The following is a 14,745-nucleotide window of genomic DNA, read 5'->3' as shown; positions in this document are numbered from 1 at the left end:
GTTAAAATGAGGAGTATAAAACCTGGACTTCTAGCACCTTGCCCTCTCTGATTTTGTTCTTGCTTGCTGCTTCTTGCCATATTTCTCGATTTCCAAGTACAGATTTTTGCATCCCCCACCTCCACTTTATCTGTTTAGGAAGCACTGATCTGAATTCTGCTTTCTGAATCCTTACTCAGCTACAATAGTTCTCTAACTCTAAAGAGATTTTTTTTGTTGATTTTATCTTGCATCAGACATGTTTTGAGTTTGGTATGTTATTTTGGTAGACTTGCTTTAACATTTTGAAATGCAGTGAAAAAGTTAAACCAAGTAGGACCGTATCCATCTCCATTTTACCACAAGTTTGTTCCATTTGTCTGCACTTGCAGTGGTCTTTGCTGGAATATCTTGATGGATCACGTGGGTGGGATGGAAGAAAAGAAAGAATTTCTCTTGAAATGTAGGGGTTTTTTGTGTCTCTTAAGGACCCAAGAGGCAAAGGCATAAGACAGTGCTGGCATATGAGGAGTGGCCCTTTAACATCTGAGTGACACAGTTCTCTCCTGGCTGTGATTGACAGTTTTTTATAGACCCAGAGTATCACCAGATTGCACTTGAGGTTCCAGCCTCAGCCATCACATCAGGTACAAGACTCTATTAAGGGGATGATACTTTTCCTTTTAACCAACAGTTTAAGAGGGTATTGGCCAGTGCAGGGCCATGGTCACTTAACGGGACCCCAAAAGGAAGCAGAAAATTGAGCAGGTTTGGGTCAATGTTCAGGGTTTTTTGCTGGGCACTGAGGCAATCAAAACAGGAATCTCAAGGTCACATTTTCTTTATGCAGCTCTCCACTGTGTAGGGACCAGAATAATAAATCTTTCTGTGATTCTGAAAACTGTGGTTTTGGCTTCCATTCAGCAACCATCCATCTCGGAGATGAACAGTTCACATCACCTCCATATCTGAATGTCTCGCATCCTTAATGTATTGATCCTTCCAGAAATCCTCAGAGGCAGAAAAAAGCCATTTCCCCTATTTTAGAAATAGGGAATTAAGACACAGGACATAAGGCCTGAAAGTCATAGAGAAAGTTTGTTGAGGTGCAGAGAACTTAATCTGTTTTAAAAGCTGTAAGGCCAAGCCCAACCCATCCTCCACTTATCCTAAAGGAACTTAAAACCTCTACTATGGTAATGACTCAGTTGTGCTTTTAAACACTTGCTATTCAAAAAAAAAGTGATTTTAACTTCTAAATCACCACCCCTTTTTCTATTTCTAGCAGCTGTATAAATATATATTCTTGTTTTCTCTGCTTCAAAAACAGACCTGAAAAATCTTTCATCTTCTTTGAAGGCTTTTAGGTTTCTTGTGTGTATATTATTTCAGAGCTCCTTCACAAATTATCTTTCACTGATATAGTTTAACTGCTTGCCATTTCCAAAGCAGACAAAATCTTGATCACATAGCATGCAATCAAAATATTTTTCTTTTAATTTGGTAATCTGTCTTGAGACTGTATTCAGTCAAAATAGCATGTAACAGTTTTTACATCGTTCTAATCTCCTCTTCATTACACCTCATTATTTGGACACCCACGTAAATTACTATCAATTTATTATAGTCTTAGTAGTTATAGAGATAAGCCAGTCAGCTGTGTTTAGCTGAGAAGATTTAAAATTAAGTTCTTCGTGTGAGTTGAAGATTGTATGGAGGTACCATGAGTCTTGTTTTACAAGACAGACCAGCCAACCTTGGGATGGAAGCTCCTGTCCATGGGGGTCTTAGTTTGATAATAATTGTCCCTTAATTTAGGCATAAAGTTAGAGGAATTTAAAACTAACCAGGAATAACTAATGAAGACTGAGATTGTCTTCATACTATTATTTTTGCTCAGATTCTAGAGACACCAGGGGTGTCTGTAGGTGGGCAACTGGTCAGAAAGCTCAAAGCCAAATGCAGGAGTTGCTATGGGGTCTGGGAGTCAACTGAGAGACTCATTTGCACATGAGAGCAGGGGAGAAGGAGGATCAAGGGACAGTAACTGAATAAACCATTTAAGCCCTGCTACAGGAGAGATCTCTATGTGTGTATAATGAACAGTCCAAATCCTGTTTGATTATCTACAAATTTTACATTACATTCTTAACTTGGAATCTACTTTCTCATTGCTCTCTCGCTGACAGTGCCTGGGAATTTGGCCATTTTATATGATTCTCCATTCTTCAGAAAGGCATCTATAACAGGAATATCAGTGAAGTTATTCATGCCAAGTATTTTTCTCTCTGTCCTAAATCACAGGTTCCTAAATTATGTTCCTAAATATATGCTTCTATATTAGATTAGAGGGGAAGTATTCAGGCTGAACACCTTTACATTCCAATCCTCACTCAAAAAGCATTGCTATTCTGGAATATACTCAAGGCTGGCTAACTTCAGTGGGACTGCCACCAGATTAAAAGCAAACAAATAATGTGCCTTACAGAGTTAGGGCCATTATCTGGTTTCCCACTAATGCAATTCCACCCAGTTAAACTCATTTCTGACAATTGAAGGGAGAGAAGGATCACTGTCAAGGTCCCACATTGCTCTCCAAAGTTGGTAATTTACAGGGGAATGTGAATACTGACAACAACTCTCCCAATATCGTCAAATTCTTGTGAGATCATGGTCTGAAAGTGAAATGGGAGTTCTCTTGGGTGAGAAATGTGTAGGGCTTATGAAATTAAACCTGGTGATGGTGACAAAGCTTTTTCATGAGCAGACTTGCATTGTTTGGGCTAACCCCAATCTGCAGTGGGCTGTCGTGAGAAAGATGGAGTCAGCTGTGTGATTTTCCAGTTGTGTTTTCAAAATGACTTGTGATAAGGAGTAAATGCAGGGAGTTTTGGTTGTTTGGTTTTTTTTGTTTGTTTGGTTGGGTTTTTTTGGGTTTTTTTTTTGGTTGTTTTTGTTTTTTTTTTGTTTTTTTTTTTTTAATAGAAAGCAACTAAAGCTTTGTTCTCTTCACCCTGCATCTTTGCAGACAAGGTTTTGAAAGGAGTCCCAGGAATCAAGAAAGTAACCATATAACAGGAGAATAAGTCTCTTTTATATGTAGAAAGGAGAGCTGGAAGAGCTAAGGAGCATCTCTGAAACAAATTTACACTGATAGGAGGGAAAAAAATTGGAAGGTAACAAACTTTGGAGGAAAGTTCAATTACAGAAACAAAGATAGGTGGGTACGGTACCCTGTAGATAAGAACATGATGCCATAAAAGAAATTCACTAGTGGCAATACACTTCCCTCTGTATAAAAAAAAATAATAAAATATTTAATTGATTTAGCTGTAGACAGGGTGTTGCTAAGAAAAGGACTGGTTATAGCCCAATAATTTCTACTGTGTCTTTGGTGTCATTATTTATACAAATATTCCTTCAAGAGGTTGCTTTTCTCTACCTCTTCCTTAATTAGGTTGAGAAGACTAAAATTTTCATGCAATTGGATGGGTTCTGTCCTGGTTTTGTTGGAAAGGTCAGCTAAATTTGGTTGAGATCAAAACAATGTGTGCAGTATGACTGGTAAAATGGGAGCTGAGATCTTAAGCTGACATTCCTTACATTGCATGGGTTCAAAGATGGCACAAGTCAAGACACTGATCGTGACGTGAATTACTTTAAAAGAACTTGGAAAAAAAAATCCTCTTCCACTGGGATACAAACTGAAAACCAAATTTGTGAATTTAGATTTTATCATTTCACAAATGCTATAAAATTCTTTTTTCTGTTCTTGCCCTGCTGGGTGTTTTTAAACCCCTCTAAGTTTGATCTATTTCAGAAGAATTTACAAGAGAGATTTTTTCCTTTTTTTTTTTCCTTTTTTCTTTCAAGATTATGTAGTGAATATATTTAACAAAGCTAACTAAAGAAAAAAGGAAAAAAAATCACACCTAGTTTAAAAATATTTGTTTACCCTCCACCTTCTTTCTGAAATTTGAAAGCCATGTGAAAGATCTAAAAGTAGCTGTAAACAACACAAGGAGGAAACTTTTATGAAAATTTCCCTGGTCTCTGCTAGTTGAAAAGAATGAATTCTAGCAGGGAAATTTCATTAGCACTTGAAAACCTTGAGTAGCTCTAAGATCCAGTGTAACCCAGGTTCTTAGAGCTCTTAGAGGCCTCACTCCTCCTGCTGCACCCCTGTTTAATAAATTCTTCTTATTTTCCCTCTTTTCTTAGATTACACGGCATGGATATATGTGCTGGTATGCAAATAAAACTTCCTGAGGTATTACATCAAACTTCTAGCAAATTCCAGTGGGGCTGTGAGATAACAAAATAGAAATATCTGAATCTCTCTCTGTGTCTTCACTAGCAGAACATAATTTGTCTATAATAATTTTTTTAAATGAGTTCAATAATGTTTCACTAATGATCATTTAGAAAAATATTAACAAATTACTTTAAGAGAGGAGAGACTGTAATCAGCATTTGTTCTACAGAGGGATATCAATTCCAGATTTCACTGGGCTAATTCCTGTGCAACTCCAAAGCAAAAAGGAGTTCCTTTTGCTTAATTTGCTTATTAATTATAGGAATATATAAAATAAAATAAAACATAGGTTACCAAATGTTTGAATTTCAGAGGACAAGGTAACTTTTCACTATCTCAGCCTAGAAGACTCTGTGTTATTTTTGGTTTATTTATGTCCTTCCAATAAACCACAAGTAACGGTGTGAATTTGTCCTCTGGACCCTGGTCATTTTTGCAGTCTTTATTACAGTGGCTACAAAGTGTCATAGTGAAGGGAGGTATTGATGGGGGCATAATAAGGTTTTTAAAGAACTGTCATAGATGTTAGCAAGAGAGAGGCTCAAGACAGATGAGATGAGGACAAAAAGTCACCAAAGAAACTTCATAGAAAAGGAAAAAGAATTCCAAAGTATTAAGGTTTGATTTGCTCTAGAAATGGAGAAAAGTGGGTTAAGGTTCATAGAATCATAGAATGGCCTGGGTTGGAAGGGATCTTAAGGATGAACCAGTTCCAATCCTCTGCCGTGGGCAGGGACACCTCCCACTGTCCCAGGTTGCTCCAAGCCCTGTCCAACCTGGCCTTGGACACTTCCAGGGATCCAGGGGCAGCCACAGCTTCTCTGGGCACCCTGTGCCAGGGCCTCACCACCCTCAGAGGGAAGAATTTTTTCCTAATATCCAACCTAACTCTACTGTCAGTTTGAATCCATTCTGTCTTGTCCTGTCACTCCAGGCTCTTGTAAAGTCTCTCCCCATCTTTCCTGTGGCCTCCCTTCAGGTACTGGAAAACCACAATTAGGTTGCCCCAAAGCCTTCTCTTCTCCAGGCTGAGCAATCCCAATTCTCTCAGCCCTTCCTCACAGCAGAGCTGCTCCATCCCTCTGATCCCCTTGGTGGGCTCCTCTGGACTCGCTCCAGTGAGGGGGGAGAGTTTTTGGGGATGGAGGCAAACAAATCAAACCCTAACTATGAGGAGGAGACAGGGAATGAAGTTGCCCACAACAGAGGAAACCAGGAGGATACTCCTCTGCTACAACTGCAGCACAGCTCTTTGTGAAATACATACTCACATCTTTGAGTAAGAACTCTGAATGGTTACTTAAGGCAGTAATTTAAGGATCATTGACATCAGGAGAAGCTAACTGTCTGCCCTTTCCACAATCACTGGAGAATTTCTGACTCGGTTGCTCCTGAGGACCTGACATCCTTCAGTGCTTTGGTATTTATTCTCTGATATGAACCTGTCACCCTGTGGGGAGAAGGCAGGAGAGATTGTACAAACTTGCCCAAAGGATGGAAAGCTGGTTTGTTTATCAAAAAGGTGTAGTCTATTGCACATAATTGCAGTATGTAACAGGCGCATTATAGCCAGGAGAAAGTAAGTGCTGGGGCAGTCAGCATGGACAGGCCTGTAAAAAAAAAAAAAAAATTAAAAAAATTGCCCATTCTTTCCCCTGATAAAAGAAGGAGAAGAGACAGAGAGATGGTGGGTATTATGCTGGGAAAGGTCTATAAAAGAAAAAAACAGGAGAGAGGAAGGTTTTGTTATTCTATTAAATCAAATATGTGTAATTAAAATTTAATTTTTTTCTAATTGAACTTGTTGTTGAAATGAATTTTGATGTTTGCAGTTATGCTGTTTTGCTTCTTTTTCCCCTATAATTTAGACTGTAGATGAGAGGTTGGACTTCTTAATTTTCAGAAAATGCTTTATTGTCAGGGATAAAAATGTGTGTGGTGAGGGGAAGGTCTAATTGCAGAGAAGTTTGGGTTCTTCTTTCACTCAGATGTCCTTGTACATGCTCAAGTTACTTCTTCTAATTTGCTGTCTGTGCTTCCCTGAGGTTCCCTCTATGTACAGGTGTTTCTGTGCAGACAGTAAATATAACATCAGGTTTCTATTTAATGCTTTGTGTGGGCCCATGACTTGAAGTAGGGAACATGGTCTTTCTGATGCCTGAAGTGGCCACCTAAAAACAGAGACTAGACAGGAGTAAGGGAATAAAGGTAGGTATTTATTTGAATGCCTTTAGAGGTACCCCTGGGGAGTCCAGAGGCTACTGCCAAGATGGACCCCAAGATAAACAACAGGTCATGAGTTCTTCACACTTTTATAAGTTTGGTTCATTTGCATAGCAGGGTTAATTCTCCAATTAAAGCTTCAGTTAATTATGTAATTTCCTTAAGCTTGCCCCCCCTTTAGAGGCTTTTGGTTTGTACTTTTTGGGCCTAGGACAGTCTGAGTGTCCTTGGAGGGCAGGCCTGGAGAGGCTTTGTTATGTCTACCTAGCATGAGAGAGCAGGAATTAACAGGCTACAAGAAACTTCAGAGCTACACACTGGGCAGTGCAGGATTTGAAAAACGTGAAAGTTAAAACCTAAGGCATCATTCCAGGTGACGATTTTTAGAGTGAGGTTTTTTATTGGTGCTTCCCACTTTGATTGCCCATGCTGTTGCTGGCAGGGATCCTTAACTCCCTGTAATCAGCCTTTGGAAAACATACAGGATGTGCACATTTGTGTTCATGGTGCTCCCCTAAGTTTTCTAGCCCCAGTACATGTGGAAAATTGCTGTTTGGATGCCTCCTCTGAAGGCAAAAGCTTATAAGGTCTTGAAGGTATGGTTCCCACCAAGGAATCATTTATGTTTCATTTTTCTAATGCCTGCTTGTCCCTAAAATCCAGTGAGAGCAATTACCTGAATTTCTGAGCTTGAACTCTTAGTGGTAAGCTCACCATACAGTAAAGTCAGACGGGACATCCCCTTGTGTGACAAGGCTTAGTTTAGCAAAAGTGTATTTTGTACCAAGGGTCATGCCAGATCTGAAAAGGGGAGTTGGTGGGGTGGATTAGGAAGCTGTAGCACCAATGTATCGCTGCACTTCTTGTGACATAGCCCCATTCTGCAGGCAGTAAGGAAAGCAATACATCATGAGTTGACTCTTGAATTTTCTCTGTGTCTCTTGTATTATATTGCCTGACCCCCAAGACTGCTGATGTATGCTCTCCTAAAATGATCCTTTCCTCCCCAATTGATCTTTTTTCACTGTACCTCATTTCATCTCAGTACATTTCATTGTAGTCACTCCAGTGCGAAATTTTTTTTTCTTTCAATTGTGTTTTATTTTATCATGTCTCCTTTCCAGAGTGTTTGTTCCACTTCATTCTCTGATTTCAAATTCTTCCTTTCAGGAAAGGAAATGAAATCTTGTGATTTCAACGAGGATCAGCTGGGGAAGGTTTGGTCCATTTCTGTGCATTTCATGTCATCCCATTCTCTTTTATTGATTTCACTTGGTTTCAGAATTTTCTCTCTATTTTTTAGCATTTCATTTCCTCACTTTCTTCTCCTGTCTCTTTGTTTACCTTTCTCTCCTGATTTCGGGATTTCAATGTGAATAATTTTGGCAAGTTTTGGTCCTTTTCACTGCACCTCATTTCATCTCAGTCCATTTCGTTTTAGTCACTCCATTTGCAAATTTTCTTTTTTTTATTTTCAATTGCACTTCATTTGATCATATCTCCTTTCCACAGTGTTTGTTACATGCTTCCCATGAGCATTTTAGAAGCTGGGGAGCTGTTCAGGTTTAATCAGATCTTGAAATTTGAGCAGAGAAATCTAGAAGAGCGTGTTAACTGTAGTACAGTCTGTTCCTCTAAGTGTTCATCTGAAGGTTGATGGGGTAACAGCATAGGTGACAAAGAAAAATGTCATATAAAGCTCATTCAAATAGACTTAAATTTCAATCTTGAAACTAAATCTGAATGTTACAGTAGGTTCTAACTCAAATAGTAATGCTAAAAACTAAATAAAATAAAAAATACCCAATATTTGATTGTCAGGAAAAAATGAGGATGTATATTTCCAGGAGGCTTTTAAAAGGAAAATAATTGTTGTGGTGAGATTACAAAAAAGAAGGATATAAACATAAAGGAGGAAAAGAATGCCAGAAATTGTCAGGGGTTTTAAAAAACCCTTAAATGCAGGGAAGGTGGGAATGTCTGCAACAGTTAGATTTAAGAAGCCACAAATATCAGCACTGCAAAATCAGTCCAGAAGCCAGAATCTCACTCTCTTAAATCTTCCACCTATACTTGCCATTAGTAGCAGGACTTGAAATGTTAATGAATATGCCCTGATACAGTAGCCCTGGGAATTGCTGCCATTACTAAATTAAAGGTGTAGAAAATGAGGCAGAGAGACTTGTGTCCTGTAACTTTATGCATCTACTCTAACCTTGTCATCCAGCTTCCATCCAGAGCTCCTGGTGAGACAGCAGCCCTGGCACAGGGCAATTCAATTTTCCTCTGCTGACTTCCCAGAACCATTGGAAATCTCAGCTATCAGTTAGTTTTCAGTGAACCCCACTTTAAGTGGTGCTTTCAAGGACATGTAAACCTTTGATGGCTCTTTGGGGAATTGAATGCAAATTTGTTCCTTATGCAACTCAGGCAAGCACATCATTTTTCATAATAGTGCCATAGGTATCAGGAAATTCCTGCACCAACCTGAGAAAACCACTGAGGGTTTGGATGGAAATGAGGTGGAGAGATGCAAAGCATCTGACTCTGTTCACACAAGCTCTTAATAGCTTGTAGTTCACATGGTGAATAAATTTTACAAAATTGAAAAAAAACCAAAAAAAATTAAGCATTTTCTTAGTTCAGTGAGGGCAAAAAAAAAAAAAAAAATCCATCTCTACAATAAATACATGTTCTGATTTGTTTTCATTCCAGTGACTAAACCAAAACAACTCCAAACTATTATTTTTTTTTTAATTTGGTTCCACCAATTTAAATAAATAAAGAAATTGCTAGTCTTCTACAATCATAGATCTCTTTGAACAATATAAATATTTCTTAACATCTATAATCCTGCTAGTGACAACTTTGTGTCCAGTTTATTGTGGGACATAAAATGTTTCAAACACTGACCTGATCTGGTCAGCATCAGGAGATTTTTTTTGATAACAGCCACCTCTCTGCTGGAAACCTTTGCTTCTATCATAATTAATCAAAGCTTTTAAAAGTCAATGTAATTAAGAGCAAGGCAGTTCTAATGCACCCACTGCAAGCTGTCTGCACTACATCTAAATAAAACAACCAGTCAGTGTAGTCATTTATTTGGCACAAAGGAAGTCATCTGACCCTTTACTTGTCTCTCTTGTCTCCAAAAATTTGTGTGTCCGTGTGCTTCTGCTATGCTAGACATTGTTTCTCCGTTTTTAGAGAGAAAAAGAGATGCCAAAATGCTGATTCACTTGGGGAAATGACCTTGCTGGGAAGATGAAATCTAAAATCTAACCATCCTGCCACTGGTGAGTGTTGAGAATAAAACCTGCTATTTGTGAACCTCTCAGGATAAGATGTACTTCAGCAGGAATGGATTTCTGCAGTGTTCCTTATGGAGAGAGGAAAAATCATTGTTCTCTTGTGATCATTTGTTTCTCCACTGGAGTAATGCATTCAACAGCCAATCTTACATCCATAAAATTATTGCAAGTGAAATTTCCTTTTGAAGTGATTCTATGGTGAGCTGGTAGGTGAATCTGTATGAGGATCCATAACACATATTTGACATCATGTCCTCCAGCTGGAGGCATGTCAGCCATTAACCACATGATGATTTCTGCAGGATTTGGGGACTGAAGTGGGGCAAAATGAGATATGAAGGGAAAAGCTAATTGAATGAAAGCTAATAATGAAACTTCATTGAATTTGGCACGAAATATTGGATAATATGAATGATCCAAGATGCTTTAAGGTGATAACATCCTAGAGTCATACAATGGCTGAGGTTGGAAGGGACCTTAGAGACCATTTTCCCCATGGGCAGGGACACCTTCCACTATCCCAGGTTGCTCCAAGCCCTGTCCAACCTGGCCTTGGACACTTCCAGAGATGAGGCAGCCACAGTTTCTCTGGGAAACCTGTGCCAGGCCCTCACTACCTTCAAAATAAATAATTTATTTCAAATATCCCATCTAAATCTCCCCTCTTTCAGTTTAAAGCCATTCCCCCTAGTCCTACCTTGTGACTTTTGTTTGTTTTTTAGAATTGGTTTGACTGTATGAACTACCCTCGAGCTTGCTTTAAGTGATTGGCTCTATCTTTGATCCCTATCACCTCCAGGAAATATCCACATCCTACTCTACCCCAGCCCAGCATCTCATGACAGACAACACACTCTGTGTCTGATGGAATGGCTGTGATCCAGAGCTGTCCATCAGGATGGGATGTGGTGCAGGCTTGGGGTCCCTGACAGCCAGGCATGACAGGAGCCTGCTGGAGGATGCTGCACAACTTACATCCCCTGTTTTCCCTGTTTTCCTTGTTTTCTCTGACAGGTGGCTCTCACCAAACCCGAGCTAGGTAGGGCTGATTCATCTCAGGGAAATGACAGTGGACTGTTTGGAGTTTTATGCTTCTCAGAACCCCTATTATTTAGGATATGTGTTTAAATATGAGCTGTCAGAGTAAAATGGAGGAAAACAAATCTATCCAAACTATTCTGAAGCTTGAATAGATTTGGAATATGTTTAAGATCTGTATCTCCTTTGCTCTGGAGGTAATGCAATAATCTTCCTAAGGCTTCCTAAACTTTGATTTGTGGCTGCTTTACTCCTGCTGCTGATACCTTTTTTTTTCCAACTGGCATAGCTGCACACACAGGAAAGCTGTTCAATAATATCTTATTTCTATGTTTTGTTATCTTATCAATGCACTCATACACAGACAGGAACTAAAAATATTTGAAATACCAAGTTACATTCTATGCTATAATGTGATCACAGAGCCAGTTTTTCGAAGAACAGTACAGGCTTATATTTTTTATGCCATTGGCATTTATTTCCTTTATGCTGGTGGCACAAGTCTGATAAAACTTCATGGGATGTATTGCAGCTTTAAGATGTTGCTGTGAAATGTTAGCCTCACTCAGAAACCCAAACGAATTCCCACACTTTGTTTATTTGCTCTGTATTAGCAACAAGAATTAGCAGCAAATAGTAATGTGAATGCAGAGGTGTGTGAATCCCTTAGACACAGCATCAGTGGAGCCTTTGTGCTGCTTAAAGCTCCAGAACGTGACAATTGTCAGCTGTGACATACAGCCACAGGAAGATCACTCATGGTGTGGATGAGACTTGTGTGTTTTTTGACAGATTAAGATAAACTGCTGATGATTATGTACCAGATTTCACAGAAATCCCTTCAGGAGCACCTGACCAGGATGAAGCAGGAATAGGATACATTAAATCATAGTATGATTCAATATTTAATTACTGAAGTTGAAATAACTGTGCTTTTTTTCTTTTTTTTTTATCCCTGTTCCCCCCGTTCCCCCCCCCCCCCTTTTTTTTTTTTCCCTCCTTTTAAAATAAACCCAGTGATTAACTCTTAATTTAAAATTGAGTGTCTTGGATGCAGAATTTGTTGCCTGGGAGTTTCTGACTGAGAGCTTGAGGATGTGGTCTCAGTTATACAATTCTTTCTCAAATGCTCTTCCCTCTCTTCACACCCTCCACCCCTCCAAAAGACACAAAACCACCACAGATGAACACAGATGAAAAAACAACACGTGATAGCCTCAATATAGACATTGTATGACCTGAAAGATATTATGGGAAGTTGCTGCTTTTTTACTGATGAAAGAAAAAATGTTTTAGGCTCTTGGGAAATAAATAAGCAGTGAATGTAGAAGCAGACCAACAATATGAAATTATAGACTGTGTTCTTTCTATCTCACCAATAAGAATAATATTCTGATTATAGCTATAAATTCCATTTTCTTAGTACAAAGAGACTTTTTTCATACCATTGCTGTTATCAGAAAAAACTGCAGCACAGACCACTTCTTTTATTCATTAGCACAAGTTCATTAGATTGCTCTCTCTGCCTTCCTGGGACATCAGCAGTGACACTCAGGGGTTTGAAAAAGAGAAAATACCCCAGTGATAAATAATAGTGCAATGCAGACTTTCTCCACCCAAACTAGTAATTATTCCTGATGCCTCCTGCAGTCACCAAACTGCTCCTGCCTTGTCTGAGGCCATTGGAAGCTGGGGGAGTGTGAGGTCAGGAGAGCTGTGCCAGCAGCTGCTGGGGATGCTCTGCTGTCCCCATGTGATTGAAGGTGCCTGTCGATATCAGGTGGCTCAGAATGTATTTCCTGGGCGTTGCCATCTTCACTGTCAGCTGTAAAACGTGGCACTTTTACAGTCCAGAGCTGCAGGGTTGGGCAGGAGAGCACAGCATGGAATAATAGGCAGTGGGTCTCACAGGAGGTGTGGAGGTGATCCCAGGAGAAAGCCAGGGACTCAGGCTGTGGCAGGTGCCTTCTCCAGCAGGGTTCAGTTGGACAGCTGTCCCCTTTCCAAGGAAATTGGGACTTAAATAGTAAGCAGTAATTATTGTGGCTGCTCTTCTCTAGGAGAGCCCACCTCTTTCCCTGCTTTTTCCAGGTGGGTTGGACTAGATGATTTTTAAGGTCTCTTCCAACCCAAACTATTCTATGATTCTAAAATTCTTCATAAAAAGTGCATAATCTGCAAGCACAAAGTGATCTTCTCAGAAAGTACAGGCAAGATATTATTGTCATATAATTTGTGTTCCCTAGCTGGCAGACTAGTACTTCCAACAGTCTTGGAAGAACATAAGGGCAATCTTTATTCCATATTAATGCAGGCTTTTGTTGGTGCCTTTCCAGGTTATTGTTTTTCTTAATGGAAAAAGAATATTTGCTTGGGGAGATAAGAGTCAGTTGAGTGAGTACATGTCTTCTAAAGTTAAAGAATATCTTAATCTCTTGCAATACTTGGTAGAAGCAGATCATTTGCACATCCTTTGTACAGGAGGAAAGGGATGTTGGGGAAAGAGGAAAGTAATTGCCCAAGGCCACCCTGCAAAGCAAAAAAGTAAAACCTGAGGCATTTGGGTCCTGACTAACCAGCCTGTTCATTGGCAAAGCAGCTATTTTGTGATGGCAGAGTATTATCTGCACATAGTGGAATTGCTGGGGTGATCCTGTGCAAGGTCAGGAGCTGGGCTTTGATGATCCTTGTTGGTCCCTTCCAACTCAGAATATTCTGTAATTCTACCTCCAGTGATCTTATGCAATTGGCTTTGGTGCAATATACTTAATATTGGTGCTTTGGTATTTTGAAACCTTATTTGACCAGTGGAACAGAATGAATGTGCAGGGATGGGCTAGAATTCAGTTTTCCCAGATTTAGCCAGGAAAAGGACTGGAGAAGGTACTGCATCATGACTACAATAACCTCACATGTGTGAAAGAAGGCTGCACATTCCTCACTTTCTATCCTCATGCCCTCCATCCTCATCCCAGCATTACACATAACTTTGATACAAGGAATCTGCAGCTACCTAGGAAGTTGCTACTCCCACCATGGGCAGAGCAGGCAACTTCTAGCAATTATTAATTATGTTAATGATGCCAAGGCACGAGCTGGAAAAGACACTTTGTAAATGAAAGTGGGCAAAGTTGCACGTTCCTTTGGTAGCTACACTGGCTGAGTGTCTACTCAGCAGCATCCAGTCCCTGCAGCTCTTCTGAGTGTCTTCCCTCTCCCCAGGCTGCAGAAGGAAACTCAAATTTATATTAATGCCACTTGTTCAGCTGCAGTTACTTTCAGGATTCTTCCACAGGCCAAGTCACTTGCAGGGACTGTGAGACTTTGTGTTCTCCTCCATTCCCCCTGACTCTGTCTGTGTGTGTGTTTGGGGTGGGTGACTTGGTCCTCACTCATGAGTGCCCAGGGCAGGCTCTCAGCAGCAGGGGAGCATTAAAATATACTTGGAGAATTTAGTTCCCTGAATTTGAGACCAACTCTTTTCCCATACCTCATTTTAAGAAGTATTTTGAAAGCTCCCAATTCTTTCCTCCCCTATATTTAGATCATATTACAGGTTTTAAAATAAATCTTGGGAGCAAAATATTTACGAATCATTCTTAGAACTTCTGTAAGTCCAAAACATATCTTTGGCTGCATGTCAGACAGGCTTATTGATTAAAACTATGTTCTCTTGAATCACCAAGGTCTGTGTGAAAACTGCTTGCTTTAGAATTGCCCTGTCTGGTAATCTTGATGTCCAATGTGCAATTTATTTCCTGTGTCCTGGTCCATTTTTTTCAAATTCATTTTCCAATATTGTTTCTTCAAACAAGCATTGGGCATAACACAACAGAAATGATTAATATTGAACGACTGCAGTAACCTGGAATGTGACCA

At 39.6% G+C, this 14,745-nt stretch overlaps 1 long non-coding RNA gene across 3 annotated transcripts in view; it reads left to right on the top strand.

The window, feature by feature from the left end:
• LOC138109188 (uncharacterized) overlaps positions 1-14,745 on the top strand; it is a 132,874-nt gene that overhangs the window by 29,713 nt on the left and 88,416 nt on the right. For 2 of the 3 annotated variants that reach the window (XR_011150343.1, XR_011150346.1), the window contains exons 2-3: positions 7,688-7,734; positions 9,725-9,813. This is a non-coding gene — a long non-coding RNA (uncharacterized lncRNA). The remainder of the gene's footprint in view (positions 1-7,687; positions 7,735-9,724; positions 9,814-14,745) is intronic. The other variant, XR_011150345.1, reaches the window with a different exon arrangement.

The sequence above is a fragment of the Aphelocoma coerulescens genome, chromosome 4 (assembly GCF_041296385.1).
Source record: "Aphelocoma coerulescens isolate FSJ_1873_10779 chromosome 4, UR_Acoe_1.0, whole genome shotgun sequence".
NCBI lineage: Eukaryota > Metazoa > Chordata > Aves > Passeriformes > Corvidae > Aphelocoma > Aphelocoma coerulescens.
The sequence above is the reverse complement of the archived record's forward strand: the minus strand, read 5'-3'. Positions and strand labels throughout refer to the sequence as shown.